The sequence below is a fragment of the Taudactylus pleione genome, unplaced genomic scaffold (genome assembly GCF_031769625.1).
Source record: "Taudactylus pleione unplaced genomic scaffold, aTauple2 ptg000172l, whole genome shotgun sequence".
Lineage (NCBI taxonomy): Eukaryota > Metazoa > Chordata > Amphibia > Anura > Myobatrachidae > Taudactylus > Taudactylus pleione.
This window is the reverse complement of record NW_028284574.1, coordinates 9,815,878-9,830,602: the sequence shown is the minus strand read 5'-3', so window position 1 is coordinate 9,830,602 and position 14,725 is coordinate 9,815,878. Positions and strand designations below refer to the sequence as shown.

Sequence of the window (14,725 nt, the reverse complement as noted above, 5' to 3'; positions counted from 1 at the left end):
ATTAAAAATACAATTACCACCTAATGTTGTACCAGTTGAAAAATATTTTGAGGAGATCAATGCATTAGGTCATCTAAAAGACAAGATAAGAAGTCAGTCAAGTCACCCTCAATATTCCCACCTGGTATGTGGTCAGTTCACGAAAACATAGTGGGTGGTATTTCAAGAATAAAAAATAAATTGGAGGGTTGACACCATTCTTGGACAGAAAAAAATGGGGGTGTACAGGATAATAAATTGTATACCACAAGAGCAACAGATAGGCCTCCATCAAATGGAAAAAAACATTTGATGGAGGCCTATCCCAACCTTGCTCGTACACCACCCGAAATAGAAAATAAAATACACTTCAATATTGTGTTTCACAGTTGGGGAGCATGGATGTTGTCGAAACTGGATTATTGGCTGAGACAAGATAAGTTTAAAATTGAATCGCAGCGACACCATCTTGCGACTGGCCACAAGATGCCATTTTGCGAAATGGCCGCCTAAGCGCCATTTTAGATAAACTCACACTTTAGTACATGTGGTGATAATACTATTAGCATCATGCGAATGCATCTGTGACCATCGCCTTAAGTTACGGCGATTCACCAGAAGCCTATTTCATGATATTACGTATTATAAAGGATATATTTCAGAAATGGCTTTACAGTATGTAAAAAAATTGGATTGCATTAGATGAATAGCGTACAAGAACCATAACGCTTCAGTGGCTGAAGTAGGGGAGAAGATAGAAGGATGGGTTTCATGGCTGAACCCAGTAAAATGGTTCTCAGGTCTAGGGGAATGGGTCCAGGAAGTGATTGCCAGCATAGGCAAATTCTTAATCCTTATACTGATTGTCATCATAATAATTGGCATATGCGTCCGGTGTGTTCCTATTGTGTTGAAGTGTGGAAAATGTAAAAATAGAGTAAAACGAAAGAATGAAATTATGATAGTGGCCAGTATGAATACCGAGGTAAATACAGAACTGCATTACAACCCTGAGCTAGGAAATACCATCATTTAATGTATTATATTTAGCCATGCATAAAAATGTATTATTCAAATGTTATTTTTAAAACACCTCAGATAATGTAAAGTCTAAATTCCCCTTCAAGACTGCTTTTATAAGACTGGTGCATCCCCACACCTTTCTCATGATCTTCCAAGATCCGCGGTGTGCGTATAATAGTAGTTTTATGTCCCCAACCAGAGACACATTATTGATGGATTAAGAACCACCTTGTGCCATCCCATAATAACACTAAATAATATATAAATGTAAGCCTAAATTAAATTTTAAGATCAGATTGTGATAGCATGTTGTTCGCTATCAAATGGTGGACTGTCGAAACTGGATTATTGGCTGAGACAAGATCAGTTTAAAATTGAATCGCAGCGACACCATCTTGCGACTGGCCGCAAGATGCCATTTTGCAAAATGGCCGCCTAAGCGCCATTTTAGTTAAACGCACACTTTAGTACATGTGGCGATAATACTATGAGCATCATGCGAATGCATCTGTGACCATCGCCATAAGTTACAGCGATTCACCAGAAGCCTATATCATGACTTTACGTATTATAAAGGATATATTTCAGAAATGGCTTTACAGTATGTAAAAAAATTGGATTGCATTAGATGAACAGAGCAAATGGCTACGTGACAACTAGCTTGTGTAGATAAGCTTCCTGGACAGTGGACAGTGTCTGCCCTCACTACAGGTGGTCTGGCTCGAATACACACCTTACATTAGCAAGCTTCCTGCAATTACATGATTTCAAAGACTAGAGTGTCATCTTAGGTCTGTCTCTTGTAGCTGGGCTATTTGCATATAACACAAGAGACTGGGAGAATAAAGAGTTTTTTTTGAAGCCTGGGAAAGGTGGGGGCTGCTGACAGAGTGGGCATGTGGAACTATCTGGCTCAGCATGTCACACTGCTAAGATGTTCACTTAGTGAGAGTTAAGTGCACCCTACCTCATACACACATTAATATGTCTTTATATCAAACCCCGAATACTCACACATTACATATTCACACATAAGGTTTAATAAGCTTTAAAGTATATCATTTAAGTTGGTTCAGTTGGTTTAAATGCTGAGAAATAAACATATTTGATAACTAAGGTTCTATACATGTTAAGACAGCCGTGTTTGGTTTCGAACTGATGCGTACTCTTTCAACAGAATTCCGGTACTATTGGTGTGGAGATCGCATCAGGCAATCTCAACTTATGGACCGCAGAAACTACAATCAACAAAATGTATATTTTATGAACAACTGTTAGGATGCAGCATGGGGAGGCAGGAGGGAAAAGACCCTCAGTTGTTAGAGGCTGGGCGAGTCTATTTGAACCAGCCTGTTAAATGCACTGTAACATATGCTTCTCCCCTGGGAACCAATGGCATAAGCAAGAAACTTCTCTATTGTCCTGTCTATTCTGGGGGGGTATAAACATGTGTGCTCAAACACTGGGTCTTTAGTCTTCTTGCTGAATGCTGATTGATGGAGGTTTTCTTTCTGAATGCCGGGATCTGGTCCAGAGAGCGCTCCGTATGTATACTGTACTTGGGTCTGTATAATTCCTTTGCGCTAAATTGTACACACAGATCATAGCGTGTAACTGACTGTACTTTTACTTGAATAATACTTTGTGCTTCGGAACCACATGTTCTGAGTCTGGAGTCTCTATTTATTGTATGACTGCGTACGCAAATTAGCGTCATCCTTAGAGGTTTATAGGAAGCATTTTAGAAGGTACAGGCAGGGGTATATAGACTTTCATTTTAATATCAACAATGTAATGGACTTCTTTTGTGCAATAGCCTACAATTTATCTATTAATTGTTAAATAATGATAAAATAGAGATAGAATGCAAGATAATCCGATTTGATTACTATAAAAATGTTTCCACGGTTAAGTTTTATTTTTTAAAACACACTTTCTGCATATATATTTTTTGAAGAAGCATTTTTGTTTTAGTTAAAATGGACTATAAAAAAAGATCACATTGGTAATTATATACTAAAATGGCCAAGGAAACCGCACCTAAAATTAATTCAGAAATGTGGAATTCTGTGCTTCAAGGCTTTCTGCTGGCTGTGTGGTAAGTTTCCTTTTAATAATTTTAACAAAAAGTTAGCACTGTACTCTTTAATAAGATTAAAATTGTTTAATTTGCTTGTTAAATATAAATATACTACCTGAAGTAACCAGCGTTGCCAGGATTTAAATCTTCAAGTTATTAAGTTTTATTACGTGATGTCATCCAAATCCATCTAGTGGAAGGCTCAGAACAGTCTCCCCAGGTCAAAGGTCTGCCTAGCGTACACCAACAGGAGGTCCAACCGGGGCCCTAACTCCCCTAAAGCTTGGCCAGGATCCAACTGGATCACCTCGTGTTTGTTTCATCCCAATTGGTGCAGGCATGTATCTTCAAGTTATTAAGTTTTATTATGTGATGTCGTCCAAATCCATCCAATGGAAGGCCTAGAACAGGCTCCCTGAGTCAAAGTTCTGCCCAGCGAACTCCGCCGTCAGGTCCAACTGGGACTCCACCACTCCATTAGGCATCCCAGACCATTTGCCACTCCTCCTGTGAAGTTATCATTCAAATCCATACAGTGGAAGGCCTAGAACAGGCTCCCTGGGTCAAAGTTCTGCCCAGCGTACACCAATGAGAGGTCTGACTGGGACCTCAACCCCCTAGTATGTCTTCTGGGATACAATATTACCACTCTGTGAAGTTTATGTCCAAATCCATCCAGTCGAAGGCTCAGAACAGGCTTCCCGGGTCAAAGTTTTTCCCAGTGCACTCCGCCGTGAGGTTTGACTGGGACCACAACCACTTCATTATGAATGCCAGATCAATTGACACCCCTCTGTGAAGTTTTCAGCAAATTCATCCAGTGAAAGGCCCAGCATAGGCTCTAAGGCTCAAAGTTCTGCCCACCGTTTCCGCATCAAATTTCTGCCCAGCGTACACCAACTGGAGATCCGACCGGGACCCTTATCCCCCCTAAATCCTATCCAGGAGCCAACTGAACTACATCGCATTGGTTTCATCCCAATTGGTGCAGAGGTGTTCGAATGCATAACCGGACAGGCAGACAAACAGACAGACCAATAGATTTTATATATAAGATTTGACGCTTTGACGCATTGTCGCTAGTTTACTTTTTTATACTAAATAGCTGTGTAAGTTTTGGCAGCTTTACCTTGAGACATTGAGAGCTATGTAATCTACATTTTACATAATCGCTATAAGACATTTCTGTAGTGTATTTTTAAATAATGCATGATTGAAATTCTTGTATGTTTCTCAATCTGTTCCTTCATCTGTCTATGATATGATAAGTGAATCTTATGTGGGTAATCAACATTTCTCAAATTGTTTACATTGTTGATGATCTGCCATGTACACCCATTACTATGAAGGCCAGGGGTATGAAACATGTGGCCCTCCAGCTGATGTGGAACTACATATCCCAGCAAACCCTGTCCCAGTTTTTCTATTACAGAATACTGAAACTGTGGCATAGCATGCTGTGAAGTGTAGTCCCACAGCTGGAGGGCCGCATTTTTTAATACCTCTATTGTAGCAGATTCCATCCAGTATACTATAATAAAGCATCCATAGCATGTTGTCTGTTGTAATTGTGCAATTTTTCAGATGAGACAAGTGCATGAATGTATATACTAGTAGGTAATATAAATTAAATAATAAAAAAATATATAAAACTGATCTGTAATAAGCCTAATTTTATTAATAGTCATTTACTAGTTTGTAATAGTATGAACACACATGAGCTTTTAACTTATCTATACACACTGACAATAACATCCACAACCTGTTGCCATAAAAATCTTTCTGACAAATCCAACAATTATATTTATATCTCTCTCCTGCTGCTTCTATTAGCTGGTGACATATCACCAAATCCAGGCCCAACCCACATTCCACGCCCACAACAAACTATAAATCCAGCTAACCTCATAAAGATTGCGTGCCTCCCTTCAACATCCAAGTCACTAAAATGTGCCTTATGGAATGCACGCTCTGTCTGCAATAAGCTAACATCCATCCACGACCTCTTTATTTCAACCAACCTCAACCTTCTGGCAATAATAGAAACATGGCTTACACACTCAGACACTGTCTCCCCTGCTGCACTTTCACATGGTATCCTACACTTCTCACACACCTCCAGGCCTGGTAATTGTAAAGGAGGTGGGGTAGGAATATTACTCTACCAATCTTTCACATACACAATTCTCCCACAGGTACCTTCACTCACATTTACATCATTTGAAGTACATTCTACCAGGACTTTCACCCCTTTCTCTCTGCGAGTTGCTGTTATCTATCGCTCACCTGGGCCACCTCAACAATTTCTGGAACACTTTTCTGCCTGGCTCCCTCACTTTCTATCCTCAGACATCTCCACCATCATTATGGGTGATTTCAACATCCCCATTGACAGTCCACAATCTCCACATGCCTCCAAACTACTCTCTTTAACATCATCTCTTGGCCTCTCCCAATGGACTGACTCCTCTACTCATCAGGAGGGCCACTGTCTTGATCTTGTATTCACCAGACTATGCTCAGTTTCTGATTTCACTAATGCTCCTTTCCCTCTCTCAGATCACAACCTTATCACCTGCACACTCTCCTCCATTACATCAACATCATTGAAATCAACCAAACCTAAAACCAGTAGAAATATTAATGCCATTAACCTTCAACAACTATCTACCTCTCTACAACAACAACTTTCACCAATTTCTACATTCACTTCTCCTGAGACTGCTGCATCACACCTAAACCAGATTCTAGAAAAAGCCCTCGATGAAGTAGCTCCAGCTACCCATCACACACCACGTAGAGTTAGACGTCAACCGTGGCATTCTAGCTTAACAAGGCATCTACAAAAACTCTAGCGTAAAATTGAACGTCAGTGGCGAAAGTTTCATACACCAAGTGACTTTGTCACATATAAGACTATCTACAACTCTTATCGTACTGCTCTGGACACTGCCGAACAAACATATTTCCAATCTCTAATCTCTGCTCAAGCTTCTAACCCCAAGCGACTTTTGAATACATTTAAACTGCTTCTTACCCCTTCATCACCCAAACCACCTGCTACTATCTGTGCACAAGATCTTGCTTCCTATTTTAGGGACAAGATTGATAAGATCCGAAATGAAATGGTAGACTCTTCCTCAGCTAGTGACCTGCTCAATTCCCTACCTGAACCCTCTGGCACATTCTCTTCATTTGATCTCACAAAAACGAAGATGAAGTATCTACCCTCTTCTCATCATCCTACTCTATTACCTCTCCTCTAGATCCTATACCCTCACAAATCAGTAAAGCTCTGTCTCCTGTGCTTATCCCAACCCTAACTAAAATCTGTAATCTCTCTCTCTCTACTGGCAACTTTCCATCACTGTTCAAGCACGCAGTGATTACTCCCATTCTGAAAAAACAAAATTCTAACCCTAATACTCTCTCAAATTACCGTCCTATCTCCCAGCTCCCATGCCCCTCCAAGCTACTTGAGAGACTTGTCTACACCCGCCTCACACACTTTCTTAACTCACACAACTTATTGGACCCACTTCAGTCCGGCTTTCGTTCCCAACACTCCACAGAGACAGCACTGACTAAGGTAGTAAATTATCTTGTCACTGCCAAGGCTAAAGGCCATTACTCACTCCTAATTCTTCTAGATCTCTCTGCTGCTTTTGACACTGTTGACCACTCTCTTCTCATACAAACATTGCAATCCCTAGGTCTTAAGGACACAGCTCTTTCTTGGTTTTCTTCCTGCCTATCTGATCGCTCTTTTACTGTTCGTTTTTCTGATTCTGCCTCCTCTTTGCTACCTCTATCAGTTGGAGTACCACAAGGCTCTGTCTTAGGTCCTTTACTATTCTCATTCTATACCACCTCTCTTGGCAAACTAATCTGCTCTTTTGGATTTCAGTACCATCTGTATGTGGATGATACCTATCCTCTCCAGATTTATCTCCATCTGTATTGGTCCATGTCACTGAATGGCTTTCTGCAATTTCATCTTGGATGTCATCTCGCCACCTGAAACTTAATATTTCTAAAACAGAATTAATTATATTTCCACCGGCCAATAACAGTTACCAACCTGATCTCTCTATCACTGTTGATACCTCGACCATCCACCCCGCCCCACAAGCTCGCTGCCTTGGTGTCATCCTTGACTCTGAACTGTCCTTTGTTCCCCTTATTCAATCTGTCTCAAAACCATGTTACATACATTTAAAAAACATAACCAAAATTCGGCCATATCTCACACAAGACACTGCAAAAACTCTAATCCGTGCACTTATTATTTCCCGCATTGACTATTGCAATAGCCTCCTTACTGGTATTCCCAAAAACAGGCTATCACCATTACAATCCATTATGAATGCAGCTGCAAGGCTCATCTTCCTTGCGAAACGTTCTTCTTCTGCTGCCCCGCTCTGTCAGTCCCTCCATTGGTTGCTGGTTTTCTACCGTATTCAATACAAAATACTTTCACTTAGACATAAGGCTATTAACCAAACCACACCAACATACATCTCTTCACTCATCTCAAAATATCTCCCAACCCGACCTCTCCGCTCAGCACGAGATCTACGTCTCTCATCCCCATGCATTACTTGCTCCCATTCACGGTTACAGGACTTTCTTTGCGCTGCACCCACTCTATGGAATAACCTACCTCGCACAGTAAGACTTTCCTCTAGTCTCCAATCCTTCAAGCGTTCCCTGAAAACTCACCTCTTCAGGCAAACTTATCAGATTCCAGAACCTCCCACATAAACTTCATTGCTTCCATATCTAATTACATCCCCTTTTACAGTCCACACACAATTTCACACATCGTCTTTCTCTCACATCCTCATGACATTTGGTCAACATTCCTGTGTGACAGGATCATGCAGCCAATCAAGAAACTGTGCATTCTGGCTGGACCATGACTCCATGGCCTTAGCCCTCTGTGTATACAAGCACTGTGACTCTGTGGGCCTTAGCCCTCTTTGTATACAAGCACTGTGACTCCGTGGGCCTTAGCCCTCTGTGTATACAAGCACCATGACTCCAAGGGCCTTGGCCCTCTGTTTTTATACAAGCACTGTGACTTCTTGGGCACAAGCCCTCTGTGTATAAAAGCAACATGACTCCGTGGGCCTTAGCCCACTGTGTATACAAGCACTAGGGATGTGCGCCGGACCATTTTTGCCGGATTTGAATTTGGTTCTAATTCGTCGTCTGGCTTTGGATTTGCATTTCAAATGTGGATTATAGTAAATATAGCCCAATATATGAACACTGAGCCTGATTAAGACCTGCTCGCTAAGATGCATACTCTCGCTGCTTCCAATGGTATGCAGTGTGTATGCATCTCAGTGCGCATGAGTGTGCGTACCTTAGCGAAAGTTCACAATGCAGTCGCTTGCAGCGCATAAACAGCCCAGCAGAGTGAGTGACAGGGTAAGCCGTTTGTAGGTGGTAATAGGGGCTGGCCATTAAAAACGGGGGAGTGGAGGTGCAAACGCAGGCATGCCTGAATATCTCAATGGCGTTTTAGAGGTGTGCATAATTAACAGACAGCATCATAGTACACGTCACCTGGCTTGTTTTTACACTGAAGTGCTCGCTGTGCTTGCGGCAGGGTATGGTCAACCTCAAGCGCTGCGATAGCATCCGATGTACCGATGGTTGCATACACTTTCTGGACATGATGTGCACAAGTGGGCGTCTTAAAATAGTCTGGTCGGTGTCTGCATACACTATGCATACAATATGATCCCTTTCTAAGATATACTGGGCGTGCTAATGCATTGCTGTGCAATGGCACTGCCTACGCAATTTGCATACACAGCATGCGAGTGGCTCTGAATCAGGCCCACAGTACAGTATGCTATTTATCTTTTTGCTTCCAAGTCTTCTATTTTGACAGTGAAGTCTTCGTGCATGCACACTGCGATACATGCGCAGAACGCACCAATCGGCCAGTTGCATGCGTAATTGCAGTTGCGATCGGTAGTGAATCAGGCCCTAAGTCACAATATTATGCAACCAGGGGCGCCGAGAGGGGGGGGAGCAGGTACAGATTTTCCGGGCCCGGGCTTCCTGAGGGGCCTGGCGGGGGCCTGAGTCCAGGCCTGCTCCGCCCCCCCCTCACAGCAGCCCAGCACACAGCGTGTGCTGAGCTGCAGTGGGAGACTGCTCGTGGCAATCTCCTATGCCTGTGGGGGGGGAGCGATCACACTGATCGCGCCCCCCCTGGCTTTGAGCAGCGCTGAGGGGGCTCAGAGCGCCCCCCTCCCCAGTGAGCAGCGGCGCTGCAAAGGTTTTTTTCAGGAAGGGGGCGTGGCCACACCTCCCACGATTAGGCCACGGCTCTCGGCGGGCCTGTATGCAACTAGGATGCACTAGAAGACTGTGCTGATTAGTTTGATATGTGTTGTATATCTGTGTGCAACTGAGTCTCTCAATCAGAATGTGAAGTGCTACAACGCAGCAGCCACAGCTTTTTCCACGTCATGTTCCTTTTACAGTCTCAGAATCATGCAGATATACAAGTGTCATATAAAGATGCCCGACGCTAGCAGAGCATACTTGCCAACCCTCCAGATTCGGCCCACGGCAACCTGTCCGCCCTCTCCCCGGTTACAGTGTAAATTCCTGGCAACAGGGGGCCGGTGACGAGATTCGCGCTGAATCGCGTCATCGTGGCCCCGTCCCCTGCTTCACAATGCCATTAGTATCGGCTTTGTGAAGAGGGGGCGGGGCCACGATGACGCGATCGTGCTGTCACGCCTCAAGCTCAGCACCCAAATTCATGTAATTTTCAGGCCCGCCCCCTCTCTGAAAATGCCCGACAGCTCCCTCCCGGAAGTAGGGAGCGAGATGTCGGCAAGTATGTAGCAGAGTTGCACAGGACCTAATGGCTCACTCACACCAGGCATATTACACTGCCAGAGCCGGCAACAGAAATCTTGGGGCCCGTTACGGTGATATGCGCCGCACACTGGAGCTCATTCAGACCCACATGCTAGATGCGTTCATTCGCTCCCAGCATATGCAAATCCAGCGCACACCCAGCAAAGCAGGCGATCGCACGGCAAGGCATTAGCACACCTACTATGTCTTGGCGTGCGATCACTTTGTGTTTGTAGATGCCCACCAGCAATTCATAAGACGCCCACTTGCGCACGTCATCTCCTGGAAGTGCATGAAAAATTGGTACATCGAGCACCATCGGATGTGCTCGCAGCGCTTGAGTTTGACTATACCTTGCCACAAGCACTGCGATCACTTCAGTGTAAAATACAACCAGGTGATGTGTACTATGACGCTGCCTGTAAATTATGCACACCTCTGAAACGGCGTTGAAACACTCAGGCACTCCTGCGTCCGTACCTTCACTCCTCAGTTTCTAGTGGCCTGCCCCTTTTACCACCCACAAACGGCCTCTCCTCTCACTCATTAAACCGGGCTGCCTATTCTGGGCGAGCAAGCACTTCCCGATCTTTCGCAGTGGTTTGCGCATGCGCATTACAATGCATACGCATGCGCAGATTGCAAATATTGTCCATCTACGAGCGACCGCATCCTAGCTAGCGGGTCTGAATCAGCTGCACAGTATGGACCCGGTGACGGGGCCAGGTTACCTTATGGGGTATATTTTTTTGTTTTCATACCTGCGCTAGACAGGCGACCGGCGGCTCAGACAATTTATTATTTATATTTGTATATTATTATTTATAATTTATAACTACTTTTATAATTATATAATTATGCTATTATTATTGTTATTTTATAATGATAAAATTACTTTTATAATTTATATTATATTTTATTATGCGGGGCTCTCTGCAGGTGACTTTCATGCTCCTTAGAACCTCGGGGCCCGGCAGGGGTGTACCCCTTGTACCCCCGTCGCCGAGCGTGCGCACTGCATGCCGTTTTGAGGCTAGATGAGAAAGGACACGTCTGTACATACATAAGCTGCTACACACCCATACAGCTCTATGCTAGCCACATATGGCATATGATTCTCATCCCCTCAGTGCAGACTGGACCAGCAATAGACTTCCTTGAAGAACACTACCCCTGGTGATGAAGATGGTGGTTTCTGTGTATTACAAGAGAAAAGGGTAAACATTATAAGCACATACTAAAATGGGTGAAGAACAACAATCTTTAGGACCAAAAATAATAACTAAAATTTTATTTTTGAGTGGGAGGTTTGGGCATTGCGGGGGTCTAACTTCATATCATAACAATGTCTTTAGGACTCACTGGGTCTTTCTTCATAGTCTCCTGTAGGCTGCTGGTAATTTCACATCCTCTCATGCTCTAGCTGCACCTGAAGGAGTATATTTTCATCAAATGTTGTTTGACGTTGCCAACTCTCAGTTGAACTTCCAGGTAATTCTTCATTTCTTCTGGTCACTCCTAATGGCCAATCTTCTTGTGATGAGCATCTTCTTAATTCTTCTGCTATCAATTACAGATTAATCACAATCATCATAGTGGTACTGTTTGATTGTTACTGCCATGCCAACATGTCATGAAGGACATGTACATCTGGTTTGCTAAAAATGAAAATCACACTTGAGATGCTGACATCTGGTCACTGTATTGTCGTTGTGTTGACTGTAACGGGTCCACCATTTCAGTAACTTGCTCTTTTGTTGTGTAACTGTAGCACAACCCCACTAACCCCCCTCCCACCACCAAAAAAAAAAAACCCTCAATACTTTTGAAGAAAAGAAAAACAGAATAATATGAATGTATGAAATACCTTATTGTTATTGTACAAACACAATGTCTTCACATCAAAATACATTTCCGAAGCTCCCACAGCCCCGCTACAGCAAAACACAAACATTATAATGGATCTATGTCCAATTTTCTAAATTCAGTTTAACAATGATGGATGGAAAAAAATTTACCTCGCGGTTCATGATTTAATACACCTGAACCATCTTTTTTGTAGCAAATAGAACACATGGTGGTCTGGATGATTACAATCTTTAACAAAGCTCTTTCCTTAAGCAATGTAACATAAAATTCTTCAATGGGGTGCAGATTAGTACCAATAACATATTCAGCCAATCTCACTATTCTCTCCAAAAGCATACGGTCTGCTTTAGAGCTGTTCACGTACCAAACTGGGATGCAACAGATACTGTAAATACACTTTCAATAACACAGCAATAAAAATTCATCAGGTTACTTGCCGAAAGTTTTACTGCCCAGGTTTTAGAGATATCCATGGCTGAGCACAGGTGGTTAAATCAAACTGACTGAGGTACTAATTAAGCAACCTGTGGTCAAGCATGGATATACTTTAAACCTGGACCGTTGGGGTGACTTGAGGACCAAGTTTGGGAACCTCTGCCCTAACGAAATAGGCGCTGTTGTGTATTATCAACCATAGCGACAATATTTGAGGTTCATGACACCTAACATAAAATTAGGTACCCTCTCTACCTTTATCACAAACACATAATAAATGCTTCTTCCAAAATGTTACCTTGTGCGCTGGGACCTGGCATTTTTTAATCCACATCCATATTGAAGTAGTCACAAATCTTCTGCTCATATACTTTCGTCCTTTTCTGGCCAGGTTGTATCTTCTTATTGGTGATCCTCTTGCAACTGCGAAGCCTCTTCTTGCAGCTTTTAGGGTTACGTTCGGTCATGAACACCAAGAAAATGGCATGTCTAATCTGGTCCCAAGTGGAACTCTTGATCTTGTGATGCAGCTTGCGTGCCTGTGAACCAAAAAGCTGATGGCTATAGTTTATTACCTGATCGATAAGGTCTCACTTTCTTCTTATGTGAAGTTGGGTGCTCTACTGCTGGTTCCTCTTTCCACCAAATCATCATCATGGTCATCCTCTTGCTCTTGTGATCCAGTCACAGATTCTGATCTTGCTGTAGTGTCTGCATTTCTTGGTCCTCATGGCCTGCACTGTATCTTCCTCTGCAGAATGAAGATCTATCTGTTCCTATGCTCTGTGGACATCCTGAAAAATACTGTGATTATGTTTTTCTGTTTTTTAAGCATTTTAACTATGTTATCAGTTTTAGTGAAAAATTGTATTTACTTTTTAGTATAATGGATAGCCAAAAAAACAACAATGCACCATTCCTGCACACAATAAATCCATAATGCATAGCCAATAATCTCTGCAAACAGTTCCTGCAAAGAATGCATACCAAATACACACTGCACACATTTAAACCATAATACATTTAAAAAATATATATAATTCATTCAAACAATACCCATGTTTAAAAACCATTTTAAAGATTTAAAAGCTTTTAAAAAAATAAATTAAAGAGTAAAAAAACAGTACAAACATAGGGCCTGATTCAGTACACATCGCAAGTGTGATCGCCGCTGCGATTACGCACACAGTCTCACTGCGAAGATATGCTAATGTCTGCAATCGCTATGTAATCGCAGTACAACATAAGGATGCCCACCTTACCTTACACACATCCGTAATACTTTGCAAGTCTCCGAAACATCGGTAACATCGAGTACAAGGTCAGTCATTATTTAGAAATTGCTAACCTTCCGGGCCACAGTGAGAGCTCAGGCTGCAATGGCTAATTCATGAACACCCCTGTAACGGCGTTCAAATGCACTGGCACTCCTGCTTTTCGACGATAACCTCCCGCAAACGGTAGTTCCTGTCAATCACTCTGCGATGGGTCTGCATAGTCACTGCGATCACGTCCCGATTGCAGTACCTCCTGCATGCATTACTTATTTGTGCTGTGTTCAAGAATGCAGCATCAGATAATATGTGATCACATCAGCTGGCTGAGTGACCCATGGTGTCACCCAAGCTGGCCGAAGCATTTACAACAAAAAGGCCAGGAAGCAAAGTCTGGCCTCTTCCCTCCCCTCCCCCCCCCAATGGCGATGACACGCCTCCATTTTGGGAAATGGAGGCTGTCGCCACCCTCTATGGCAAATGGCAGCAGACTGTCAATCACTGATAGTCTGCTGCCGCTCTGCGTGCACATGTGCAGTACAGGTCTGACGCCTGCGCAGATTCCCAACCATCAGGAATCTGTGTTCAGTAGTGCACATACTCAAGGCCGGATTAACAATGGGGCGGGTGGAGCTACAGCTCCAGGCCCCCAATGAAAATAGGCCCATATGAACGAAAATGCAGTGCTGACAGTTTATTTTTTTCTGTCCCTTCGGCTTTAGCAGCATTACAAAGTCTCATTCCTTCTCCCCCAATAATAGTCCTTAGCCACGCCCATTCAACCCACCAACCCCAGCTGTCCTCAGCTTATTCCCTGCCCATTCACCTCACGGAAGTCCCAAGCCTCAGCTGCTCAACTTTGCTGACCGAAGCCCCACCCACCCGCGGCAAACGATGCCCCGCCCCGTGGCCACCCGAAGCCCCGCCTACCTCCACCTTGGCAGGCAACTGCGCTGAACCTTGGCAGCAGGACACTAAAATTATTATTGGAGCCACATAGGCTGAGCTGCTGGTGGAAATACCAGGCAAAAGGACATATGGACACATGGCAGCTACAGGTCGGTGTAATGTTTGTAAACTATACAGTATATATGTGTATGTATATATACAGGGCCGGCGCAACCCACTCAGTAAAGCCTGCACTGCAGGGAGGCGCCAGGCTGGAGAGGCACTC

At 43.4% G+C, this 14,725-nt stretch overlaps 1 protein-coding gene across 5 annotated transcripts in view; it reads left to right on the top strand.

The window, feature by feature from the left end:
- Nucleotides 1–14,432: 14,432 nt before the first annotated feature.
- LOC148521248 (uncharacterized) overlaps nucleotides 14,433–14,725 on the top strand; it is a 38,956-nt gene continuing 38,663 nt past the window's right edge. For all 5 annotated transcript variants that reach the window (XR_015878855.1, XR_015878853.1, XR_015878856.1 and 2 more), the window contains exon 1: nucleotides 14,433–14,609. The gene's annotated coding sequence lies outside the window, so the exon portion shown is untranslated. The remainder of the gene's footprint in view (nucleotides 14,610–14,725) is intronic.